The sequence below is a fragment of the Haematobia irritans genome, chromosome 2, assembly GCF_050003625.1.
Source record: "Haematobia irritans isolate KBUSLIRL chromosome 2, ASM5000362v1, whole genome shotgun sequence".
NCBI lineage: Eukaryota > Metazoa > Arthropoda > Insecta > Diptera > Muscidae > Haematobia > Haematobia irritans.
The window spans coordinates 223,339,302-223,352,524 of record NC_134398.1 but is presented as its reverse complement, the minus strand read 5'-3'; positions in this window follow the sequence as shown (position 1 = coordinate 223,352,524).

The window sequence follows — 13,223 nt, the reverse complement described above, 5'->3', positions numbered from 1 at the left end:
TTTTAGGGGCATATATCTTCAGATTACTGGCGGACCTGGAAAACGTTATTATTTCTATAGAAAATTTTTGTCAAAATTTTATTTCTGTAGAAAATTTTACCAAAATTTTATTTCTATAACATTTTTATCAATATTTTATTTCTATAAAAATTTTTATCAAAATTTCATTCTATAGAAAATTTTGTCAAAATTTTATCTCTATAGAAAATTTTGTCAAAATTCTTTTTCTATAGAAAATTTTGTCAACATTTTATTTTTATAGAAAATTTTGTCAAAATTCTATTTCTATAGAAAATTTTGTCAAAATTATATTTCTATAGAAAATTTTGTCAAAATTCTATTTCTATAGAAAATTTTGTCAAAATTTTATTCTACAGAAAATTTTGTCAAAATTTGATTTCTATAACAAAATTTGTCAACATTTTATTTCTATAGAAAATTTTGTCAAAATTTGATTTCTATAACAAAATTTGTCAACATTTTATTTCTATAGAAAATTTTGTCAAAATTTGATTTCTATAACAAAATTTGTCAACATTTTATTTCTATAGAAAATTTTGTCAAAATTTTAATTCTAGAGAAAAGTTTGTAAAATTTTTTTTTAGGCAACTTTGTCAAAATTCTATTTCCATAGAAAATTTTGTCAAAACTTTATTTTTAGACAATTTTGTCAAAATTTCTTTTCTATAAAAAAATTTGTCAAAATTTTGTCAAAATTTTATTTCTATAGAAAATTTTGTCAACATTTTATTTCTATAGAAAATTTTGACAAAATTTTATTTCTATAAAAAATTTTATCAAAATTTTATTTCTATTGAAAATTTTGTCAAAATTCCATTTCTATAGAAAAATTGGTCAAAGTTTTATTTTTATAGAAAAATTTGTCAAAATTTCATTTTGATAGAAAAATTTTATTTCTATAGAAAATTTTGTCAAAATTTTATTTCTATAAAAAATTTTATCCTAATTTTATTTCTATAGAAAATTTTGTCACAATTCTATTTCTATAGACAATTTTGTCAAATTTTCTTTTCAGGAAATTTTGTAAAAATTTTGATTCTATAGAAAATTTTGTCAAAATTTTTTTTCTATAAAAATTTTTATTAAAATTTTATTTCTATAGAAAATTTTGTCAAAATTCTATTTCTGTAGAAAAATTGGTCAAAATTTTATTTTTATAGAAAAATTTGTCAAAATTTTATTTTTATAGAAAATTTTGTCAATTTTTTAGGCAATCTTGTCAAAATTTTATTTCTATAGAAAATTTTGTCAAAATTTTATTTCTATAAAAAATTTTGTCAAAATTTTATTTTCATATAGCTGATGGCCTCTGTAGCCAATTCTACTATTGTAATATTATTCTTATATTATACTATAAGTCTAATTTTGTAAATAAATAAATAAATTTTATTTCTATAGAAAATTTTGTCGAAATTTTATTTCTATAGAAAATTTTGTCAAAATTTTATTTTTATGGAAAATTTTGTCATAATATTATTTCTATAGAAAATTTTGTTAAAAATTTTATTTCCAAAGAAAATTTTGTCAGAATATTTTTTTTATAAAAATTTTTATCAAAATTTTACTTCTATAGAAAATTTTGTCAAAATTCTATTTCTATAGAAAATTTTGTCAAAATTCTATTTCTATAGAAAATTTTGTCAAAATTCTATTTCTATAGAAAATTCTATCAAAATTTTATGTCTATAGAAATTTGTCAAAATTTTATTTCTATTGAAAATTTTGTCAAAATATTATTTTTATAGAAAATTTTGTCAAAATTTTATTTCTTTAGAAAAATTTGTCAACATTTTATTTCTATGGATAAATTTGTCAAAATTTTATTTTTATAGAAAATTTTGTCAACATTTTATTTCTATAGAAAATTTTGTCAGAATATTTTTTTTTATAAAAAGTTTTATCAAAATTTTACTTCTATAGAAAATTTTGTCAAAATGTTATTTCTATAGAAAATTTTGTCAAAATTCTATTTCTATAGAAAATTTTGTCAAAATTCTATTTCTGTAGAAAATTTTATCAAAATTTTATTTCTATAGAAATTTGTCAAAATTTTATTTCTATTGAAAATTTTGTCAAAATATTATTTTTATAGAAAATTTTGTCAAAATTTTATTTCTTTAGAAAATTTTGTCAACATTTTATTTCTATGGATAAATTTGTCAAAATTTTATTTTTATAGAAAATTTTGTCAAAATTTTATTTCTATAGAAAATTTTGTAAAAATTTTATTTCTATAGAAAATTTTGTAAAAATTTTATTTCATCTAATTTTACAATTATTAATCGAGCTTTATGGATAGATTTAGATTAAGGAACATGATTAATAGAGTCATTGAAAAGAAAACGCCAGATACAAATCTATACACGCCTGGACTGTACATGTTTCGATTCGGGCGAATGGAAAGATTCATCCATAAAGCTCGATTAATAATTGTAAAATTAGATATAATGCATTTGGACGTTAATTGCCTGTTTCGGTATCAGGCTAACATGAAATATAAAAATTTTATTTCTATAGAAACTTTTGTCAAAATTCTATTTCTATAGAAAATTTTGTCAAAATTTTATTTCTATAAAAAAAAATATTATCAAAATTTTATTTTTATAGAAAATTTTGTCAAAATTTTATTCTACAGAAAATTTTGTCAAAATTTTATTTTATAGAAAATTTTGTCAACATTTTATTTCTATAGAAAATTTTGGCAAAATTCTATTTCTATAGACAATTTTGTGAAAATTTTAATTCTATAGAAATTTTTTTCACAATTTTATTTCTATAGAAAATTTTGTCAAAATTTTAGTTTTTACCTCTTCGATTCCTTGTTGTGTTGGAAACGGATATTGGAATTTTAGAAATACCATGCTTTATAGAACGGATTGATTTTTATCTAAAGAAAGTTTATTTCAACTTATTGTTTTTAATGAACAGACGACCGCTCAATTACAACTAAACCCAGTGAAGTCGTAGTTGTTATTGTTTATTTTCATTTTCGTAAAATCGAACGTAAATTTTGCTAATCCGTTCGTTATTTACAATACTCAATATTTAGACGTTCGTTAAATTGGATTTTCGCTCAAATAGGTTATTCGTTAAATAGAGCTTCGACTGTATATGGGGTTATATCTAAATCTGAAGCGATTTCAAGCAAATTTGGCACGGACAGTTAGAATGTCAATTCTACTCCCTGTGCAATATGAGTGTAATCGAGCGAAAGATACGAGTATATATGAGTGTAAATCGAACGAAAGATATAGTATATGGGATCTACATCTAAATCTGATCCGGATTCTTCCAAAATCAATAGGGTTCTGTTCTTCAGTCGATTGAGTCGATTGGACTAAAACTGCGACCTAGACTTTGATCATAAAAATGTGTTCACAGACAGACGGACGTGCTCAAAAAAAAATATTGTCGTGACGTCAAAGATTTCATGTCTTTAAAAAACGAATGCATATTTTGCTTTGCATAGAAGACGCATTTCTCTAATATAAAGTTTTTTTCCTTGTCCAAAAGTCGATAAACTTTTCAATGAAGTCGCATTGTCCTTATAATTAAGTTATTTCACTTAAAAATGGGTATCATAACATGAAAGAAAAAATGTTTGGGCTAAGGTCAACTTGACTTTAATAATTCAGAAAAATTCTTTAAATTTAATGAAATTGTCTTTAAATTTTTTTCTTTTTGCATCTTGACTACAAAGCAAAAACTATTTTATAGACGTTTTTTACTTGAAACATCATATCGAAATCAATACCAAAATTTTTAAAGTAAAGACAAAATTTGTGGAATGCTTGTGGTATGCTTTGTTTTCAGTGTGGCTAGATCGACTCAGGGGCCTACCCTGAGCATTATTGCCAAAGACACCATAGCAAATGTATGTACTAACTTATAATACCCTGTTCCACAGTGTGATATAAAAATGGAGTAAAAATGGAGTTCAAAATTCCAAAAATGTCGTTAGTACAATACAAAGTTCAAGATGGGTATATTTCTTGCAAAGCTTCCATATTTGAAGAAATTCCCAACTATTTTGTAGGAGACACGAAAAAAGTAAATTTTTATTCGGCCTTTGTGTTTAAAAAAATTGTTAAAGTAAAGTCAAACTTTCTCAAAACATAATACTTCCATTAACTAAAATAGAATTAAATTGGCTTTAGTGCTATATAGGGTTCACTTTGTTTAGGGTGTATATCGACTATAGATTGAAATCCCTTATGCACTATATCACATTTTTCCTGGCCTGACCCACAAGATGTAGTCGTTGTTGGTAGCGTGTGTCAGGCAGGTTATAATCATTTTCTCTGTCAGGTATTATTTTGCTTTTGTGTAGGATATCTCATATATTCGTCTTCTCTCACTATTTACTTTAATTCTTTTAATTTTTTAATTGATTTGTGATTAAGTATTGATTTTTTGACAATTCAGATTTTTATTTTACCACTAATTCTCATTATTTTTTTTTGTTTCACATTTCTGTTATAGAATTTTGTTGAACATTTTTATTCAGGATGATTTAATTATATTTTTATTTACGACTCACGCTTGTTTTTTTCTTTAGTGTAGATAATATTTTTTGGCCATACAATTTTTAATTTGTATTTTTTTAAGAAATATTTTAAAATTCACTACACGTTAACATTTCCATATGGCTTTAGCAAATTTTGTTTTCTTAAATTCTGTTGTTTATTTCACTTAATTTTTTTTTTTAAATTTAATTAAAATCCTTCACTTCCATATTTATTTTATAATCCATTGCTTTATTCTTCCGATTTTTCACGATTTTCCAACTTTACACTTCAACGACACGACGGCAACTGTTTCAGCATCCCATGATACAATGGCATAAAACAGCATCCTAATGTATCCTTAAATGTTGACAAACAGTAAATGTTGCTAGCAACATATCGCTGTAAACTTGTTTACAGATACAAGTAACCATGATTGTTTACATTTCTGTGCGGGAAAAAGCATAACAAGTGTAAATAAAGAATCATAACAACAACAAAAATGCTTGGCATTTACTTCTTCCATGTTGACCCCTTACGAGTGTTTATGGAGCGTAACAAGGCAGGGAATAGCAAAGGTTTTTTGCCTCTCTTCCAACCCCTCGCCATTTCGCACACAATATCCCAAATAAAAGGTGAAATGAGAATTGAAAGTTTTGGCCATAAATTTCATAAAATGCCCGGGAACGCAACAAATGGGTTATTGAGTTACTTTTTTTTTCATGGATTTTATTACTTTTTGCCGCATTTCCTTTGGTCTTTGCCACATTTTTGCTTTTTGAATAAGAATTTGTTGGCCCAGAATAAAGTTTTGTGTGTGTGTGTGTGTGTTTTTTTTTGGCAAACATAAGAAAAGAAAATTGCAAAACTGTTGAATATTTATAAAATAAGACATTGGAGATTGTAACGCCATGGGGTATTTTTTCGAAAGATTTACGTTAAGTCAGACATATGATTGAATCGATTTCTAGGGGATAAGTGAAATTATTTTTGAAAGAATTCGATGAGATTTTGTTACATGAATTGTATCTAGTAGGTAGAGTGATGTACAACAAGATGAAAAACGGAATGCAGCCTTGTCAAAATCAAACATCAGCACATTAAACGTCAGCAGGTCGCACAGGCGAGCGATGATACTTAGCCAGGGAAATATACCTATTAGTTTTAAAACAGCCATCGCTTCATTGTGCAGTAGAAATGAAGCGAGGAATCTGTTGGAATATCCATGATCTACGGCACGAATTTTTGTCTGCCCAAGACTTCAATAATGTCTTTAGCCAATGAATATAAGCGACCATCAGTCATTTTGGCGGCCCACACATAACCATCGACGGCGCTTGATTTCTGGTGGGCAATCGAAAGTGTACATTTTCAGCTGACCTCTTTGGCAAGTAAATCCAGTCATTTTGTCAGTTCACAAACATCTCAATTTGGAATATACCCCCGTAAAAAAATTATGTATATGTGAAACGTGTAAATTTATGTTCTAGTTTTATAAAGAACTTTAATTGAAAAGATTTTTTATACCCTCCACCTTAGGATGGGGGGTATATTAACATTGCCATTCCGTTTGTAACACATTGAAATATTGCTCTAAGACCCCATAAAGTATATATGTTCTGGGTCGTGGTGAAATTCTGAGTCGATCTAAGCATGTCCGTCCGTCCGTCTGTTAAAATCACGCTAACTTCCGAACGAAACAAACTATCAACTTGAAACTTGGCACAAGTAGTTGTTATTGATGTAGAACGGATGGTATTGCAAATGGTCCATATCGGTCCACTTTTACGTATAGCCCTCATATAAACGGACCCCCGGATGTGGCTTGCAGACCCTCTAAGACAAGCAAATTTCATCCGATCCAGCTGAAATTTGGTGCATGGTGTCAGCATGTGATCTCTAACAACCATGCAAAAATTGGTCCACATCGGTCCATAGTTATATATAGCCCCCATATAAACCGATCCCCAATTTGGCTTGCGGAGCCTCTAAGTGAAGCAAATTTTATCCGAATCGGCTGCAATTTGGTACATGGTGTTAGTATATGGTCTCTAATAACCATGCAAAAATTGGTTCACATCAGTCCATAATTCTATATAGGCCCCATATAAACCGATCCCCAGATTTGATCTCCGGAGCCTCTTGGAAGAGCAAAATTCATCTGATATAGTTGAGATTTGGTACGTGGTGTTAATATATGGCCTCAAACACCCATGCAAAAATTTTGATGTTAGTATATGGTCTCTAACAACCATGCAGGAATTGGTCCATATCGGTCCATAATTATATAACAGGTTGGCTGATAACTCCCCGGTCTAACAAAGAAAAACACATTTTTTTGTCAAAATTCATTTTTATCATTCAACATAGTTCCCTTCAAGAGCGATACAACGATTATAACGACCTTCCAATTTGTTGATACCATTTTGGTAGTACTCCTTCGGTTTTGCCTCAAAATAGGCCTCAATTTCGGCGATCACCTCTTCATTGCAGCCAAATTTTTTTCCCTGCGAGCATCCTTTTGAGCTCTGAGAACAAGAAAAAGTCGCTGAGGGCCAGATCTGAAGAATACGGTGGGTGGGGAAGCAATTCGAAGCCCAATTCATGAATTTTTGCCATCGTTCTCAATGACGTGTGGCACGGTGCGTTGTATTGGTGGAACAACACTTTTTTCTTCTCCATATGGGGCGGTTTTGCCGCGATTTCGACCTTCAAACGCTCCAATAACGCCATATAATAGACACTGTTGATGGTTTTTCCCTTGTCAAGATACTCGATAAAAATTATTCCATGCGCATCCCAAAAAACAGAGACCATTACCTTGCCAGCGGACTTTTGAGTCTTTCCACGCTTCGGAGACGGTTCACCGGTCGCTGTCCACTCAGCCGACTGTCGATTGGACTCAGAAGTGTAGTGATAGAGCCATGTTTCATCCATTGTCACATATCGACGGAAAAACTCGGGTGTATTACGAGTTAACAGCTGCAAATCATCCCGCTCAGAATCATCAACACGTTGTTGTTTTTTGGTCAAATGAGAGCTCGCGCGGCACCCATTTTGCACAGAGCTTCCGCTTATTCAAATATTGATGAATCATATGACCAACACGTTCCTTTGATATCTCGATCAACTTCATTTTACGGACATTCAAAATCATTTTGTGGATTTTTTGGATGTTTTCGTAGGTGACCACCTCGGGCGTCCACTGCCTTCACCGTCCTCCGTGAATTTGGCATACCAATCTAAAGGGTGATTTGTTAAGAGCTTGATAACTTTTTAAAAAAAAAAAAACGCATAAAATTTGCAAAATCTCATCGGTTCTTTATTTGAAACGTTAGATTGGTCCATGACATTTACTTTTTGAAGATAATTTCATTTAAATGTTGACCGCGGCTGCGTCTTAGGTGGTCCATTCGGAAAGTCCAATTTTGGGCAACTTTTTCGAGCATTTCGGCCGGAATAGCCCGAATTTCTTCGGAAATGTTGTCTTCCAAAGCTGGAATAGTTGCTGGCTTATTTCTGTAGACTTTAGACTTGACGTAGCCCCACAAAAAATAGTCTAAAGGCGTCAAATCGCATGATCTTGGTGGCCAACTTACCGGTCCATTTCTTGAGATGAATTGTTCTCCGAAGTTTTCCCTCAAAATGGCCATAGAATCGCGAGCTGTGTGGCATGTAGCGCCATCTTGTTGAAACCACATGTCAACCAAGTTCAGTTCTTCCATTTTTGGCAACAAAAAGTTTGTTAGCATCGAACGATAGCGATCGCCATTCACCGTAACGTTGCGTCCAACAGCATCTTTGAAAAATACGGTCCAATGATTCCACCAGCGTACAAACCACACCAAACAGTGCATTTTTCGGGATGCATGGGCAGTTCTTGAACGGCTTCTGGTTGCTCTTCACTCCAAATGCGGCAATTTTGCTTATTTACGTAGCCATTCAACCAGAAATGAGCCTCATCGCTGAACAAAATTTGTCGATAAAAAAGCGGATTTTCTGCCAACTTTTCTAGGTAATAAAATTCAATGATTTGCAAGCGTTGCTCGTTAGTAAGTCTATTCATGATGAAATGTCAAAGCATACTGAGCATCTTTCTCTTTGACACCATGTCTGAAATCCCACGTGATCTGTCAAATACTAATGCATGAAAATCCTAACCTCAAAAGAATCACCCTTTATTATTGTTGATTTCCCTGGGGCAGAGTCCGGAAACTCATTATCAAACCAAGTTTTTGCTTCCACCGTATTTTTTCCCTTCAGAAAACAGTATTTTATCAAAACACGGAATCTTTTTTTCCATATTTTTTACAATAAAAAAGTTGCTTCACAAAAGACGCTCTATCTCACAAACTAATTGACTTACAGACGTCAAATTTTGACACGAATCACAAGATTATTTGTTTTTCGACCTTATTCTAATTATTATTTTCTCTGTATATATTTTTTTTTCCTCTGGGCTTTCAAGGTCATTTTTGAATGCGAATAAGACAAATATTGAATTATTCCATTATTTTCATCCAACGTTTCGCTGGGATTTTTTCCAGCTTCATCAGGGATGATTTTTTTATTGGATATTCAATCTATCGTCAATTACATTTGCAAACAAATACGCCAATTATTACGATATTACTAGAATTCGACATAAAACACATACTTTGTAATTGCAAAAATAATTAACTTAAACTAATATCACAGTAAAACTTATGTTGCTATCACAGATGGTAACCGACATTTGAAGGTTGGTACTATATAAAAACAATATGCATTTAATACTAGCGACGCCATCTATGTGTCAGACCGGGGACTTATCAGCCAACCTGTTATGATACCCATGTTTTAGTGAAACCACTTAATTATAAGGACAATACGACTACATAGAAAAGTTCATCAACTTTTGTTCAAGGAAAAAACTTTATATTAGAGAAATGCGTCTTCTATGCTAAGCAAAATTTCCATTCGTATTTTAAAGACATGAAATCTTTGACCTCACGACAATATTTTTTTCAGTGTACAAAAAATATCGCAATTGGCTTTATAGTAGGATTCACAACTGATCTTAAGTTATTATCTACAATTCTCCCGGTTAGGTGAAATAGTTTAACTCATGTTACTCCCATTAAATGATTTTTACATCCTTTCAAGTCCATTCGAATGATATGTAGTGCAATAAGTAGCGTGATATTGAACTATGACTCTTCCCAACAAGTCTAGGTGGTGTTTACCAAATACCCAAATCATTCACAATTTCCATAGATTTTTTTGTTTCCAATAAACATTTTATTATTAAGGTCGATATAATTACAACTAATATTGCATTAAATTTCATATTCTCTTCGCAATACACCAACCGCCTAAGTACTAAACATTATTCAATTTTAAATCATCACAACTGTGATCACATCGAAAAATAGCAAAATGCCTTAATTATCTTCTACATAAACTAGAAAACCAAAAAACAATAGATTATGGTCAATATTTATGAAAAATTGGTTGGTTGGTAGGATAGCCACCACACTACGCATCATTGTTTTCAATTTAATTGGCTACAAATGTTGCCCATTATTTTGGGATAAGGTCTTTATATCGTTGAAATTATTATCAGACTACAAACAAACAGAAAATCACCACGTTCTTAATGGGGGGTAGCTTCCATAAAAATCCAAACAAATTCATAATCTTCACATATGTTTCTCTAATCCGATTATAATAGAAAATTCAATACTTGGTTATTAGCTTCCTCTTCCCGCAAGGGTATCATAACAAGTGATAGAGAAGAACATTGTTACAGAGAAAGAAACATGTATGACATATTTTTTAATGGTTTCGAAGGGAAACAGAGGTGAATGTTGTAAAGAGCGGCAGAGAGAGAGAGAGAGAGAGAGAGAGAGAGAGAGAGAGACATTTTTAAATGCTTCAAAGATTGTTAGGGAGAGAGAGAGGGAAGAGATATTTTTAAATGCTTCCCAGTCTATCGGTAGCTACCGATTGATTCATAACCATTTTCTTACTCAACAAGGCCCTGATCGTCCGTCCATCTCTCACTCGTAGTGGAATGACATAAAGAAAATACCTTCCATTTGTAACAGTCTGTCCAGCATATATTGCGTCCCAGTGCCGGTATCTCTCATGAGCTTTGTGTTTTTTTGATAGATCTTCTTATGTGATTTTGGGCATAGTAATGAAAATCAAAATGACGATAATTCGAATTTGAAAAAGTCGACTTTCGACCATTCGGCTTTTGGTCCATATTTCGAGTTTCCAAACATTTTAAATGTTTGATTTGAGGACCTTATAATACAAGCATAGCATCCCAGCAAAAAAGCGTCGCCAATACAGTAACGAAAATTATCTTTTTGGATCCGGAAATGGTGCAAAATTAACGCAGAAGCGATGAATTTAACATGGGCTTGTCATAGGACGGAAGTTCTCCATTTCAAAAGCCGTTGCACTGAATTTGCATCACTTCTTTAGGTGTGATCCGAATTCAATGTTTTGAATTTAAATTAAACAAGTAAGGAAAGTCTAAAGTCGGGCGGGACCGACTATATTATACCCTGCACCACTTTGTAGATCTAAATTTTCGATACCATATCACATCCGTCAAATGTGTTGGGGGCTATATATAAAGGTTTGTCCCAAATACATACATTTAAATATCACTCGATCTGGACAGAATTTGATGGACTTCTACAAAATCTATAGACTCAAAATTTAAGTCGGCTAATGCACTAGGGTGGAACACAATGTTAGTAAAAAACAAGTAAGGAAAGTCTAAAGTCGGGCGGGGCCGACTATATTATACCCTGTACCACTTTGTAGATCTAAATTTTCGATATCATATCACATCCGTCAAATTTGTTGGGGGCTATATATAAAGGTTTGTCCCAAATACGTACATTTAAATATCACTCGATCTGGAAGAATTTGATAGACTTCTACAAAATCTATAGACTCAAAATTTAAGTCGGCTAATGCACTAGGGTGGAACACAATGTTAGTAAAAAAAGATGGGAAACGTTTAAATCTGAAGCAATTTTAAGGAAACTTCGAAAAAGTTTATTTATGGTTTATCGCTCGATATAAATATATGTATTAGAAGTTTAGGAAAATAAGAGTCATTTTTACAACTTTTCGACTAAGCAGTGGCGGTTTTACAAGGAAAATGTTGGTATTTTGACCATTTTTGTCGAAATCAGAAAAACATATATATGGGAGCTATATCTAAACCTGAACCGATTTCAACCAAATTTGGCACGCATAGCAACAATGCTAATTCTACTCCCTGTGCAACATTTCAACTAAATCGGACCAAAAAATTGGCCTCTGTGGTCATATGAGTGTAAATTGGGCGAAAGCTATATATGGGAGCTATATCTAAATCTGAAACGATTTCAACAAAATTTGGCACGCACAGCTACAATGCTAATTCTACTCCCTCTGCAAACTTTCAAACAAATCGGGGTAAAACTCTGGCTTCTGCGACCGTATTAGTCCATATCGGGCGAAAGATATATATGGGAGCTATATCTAAATCTGAACCGATTTCAATAAAATTTGGCACACTTGGCTATAGTACTAATTGTTCTTCTTGTGCAAATTTTTAAGTAAATTAGTGTAAAACTCTGGCTTCTGGGGCCATATAAGTCCATATCGGGCGAAATATATATATGGGAGCTATATCTAAATCTGAACCGATTTCTTCCAAAATCAATAAGGATCTATTCTGAGCCAAAACACATACTTGTTCCAAATTTGAAGTCGATTGGACTAAAACTGCGACCTAGACTTTGATTACAAAAATGTGTTCACGGACAGACGGACATGGCTATATCGAATCAGGAGCCCACCCTGAGCATTTTTGCCATAGACACCATGTGTCTATCTCGTCTCCTTCTGGGTGTTGCAAACATATGCACTAACTTATAATACCCTGTTCCACAGTATGGCGCAGGGTATAAAAATTGAATTAAAAGAACTTCCTGGGTAGTTAAAATAAAGAACATCACTGGAAGTGCATCTTCTGGAAGTGCTTTTAAAGTTGTGCCTTTGGAAGAACTTCCAAATTTTTTTGCTGGGATATAAAGCGTATTGCTCTTACACAATGTGGCACATCTGTATTGCAACCAACTTCAGATTGTCAACCGCTCTTCTGACAGCTTATTCGATTTATTCCAGTGATAGTTCATTTTATTGTTTATAAGCTTATAAAAATATTTCAATCTTTCTTTTCTTTTTGTGTGAAACACGAATTTAATAAATATTTATGCATCCTTTGTGTATAATTGTTTCCTTTTACGTATAATTGATACCGGCCAAGTTGCATTGCATCCAAAAGATGGGGGGAAAATAATAGCAGCAACACCAGAAATTATCCGAAAAGAGAATGCCAGATTTGATCGAAATCCACGCCGCTGTGGTAGTAAACTTGCTCGTGAGCTGAACATATTCGCGATAAATGAGCTTGGACAAAGGCCATTGAAGTTCCAAAATATGATATTTTGGAAATAATTCTGCAACTTTTGGAACGGATAAAGATGTCAACGGATCGGGCTGTAGGCGTTGAAAGTTGGTCAATTCGAGGGAATGAAATTTTGTTTTAGCTGTTAAATTAACAATAATGAACCGATTTCAAGAATTTTGATTTAGGCATGCTTTCTTACAGTTCACGAGATATAGTCCCCACAATGTATTTTT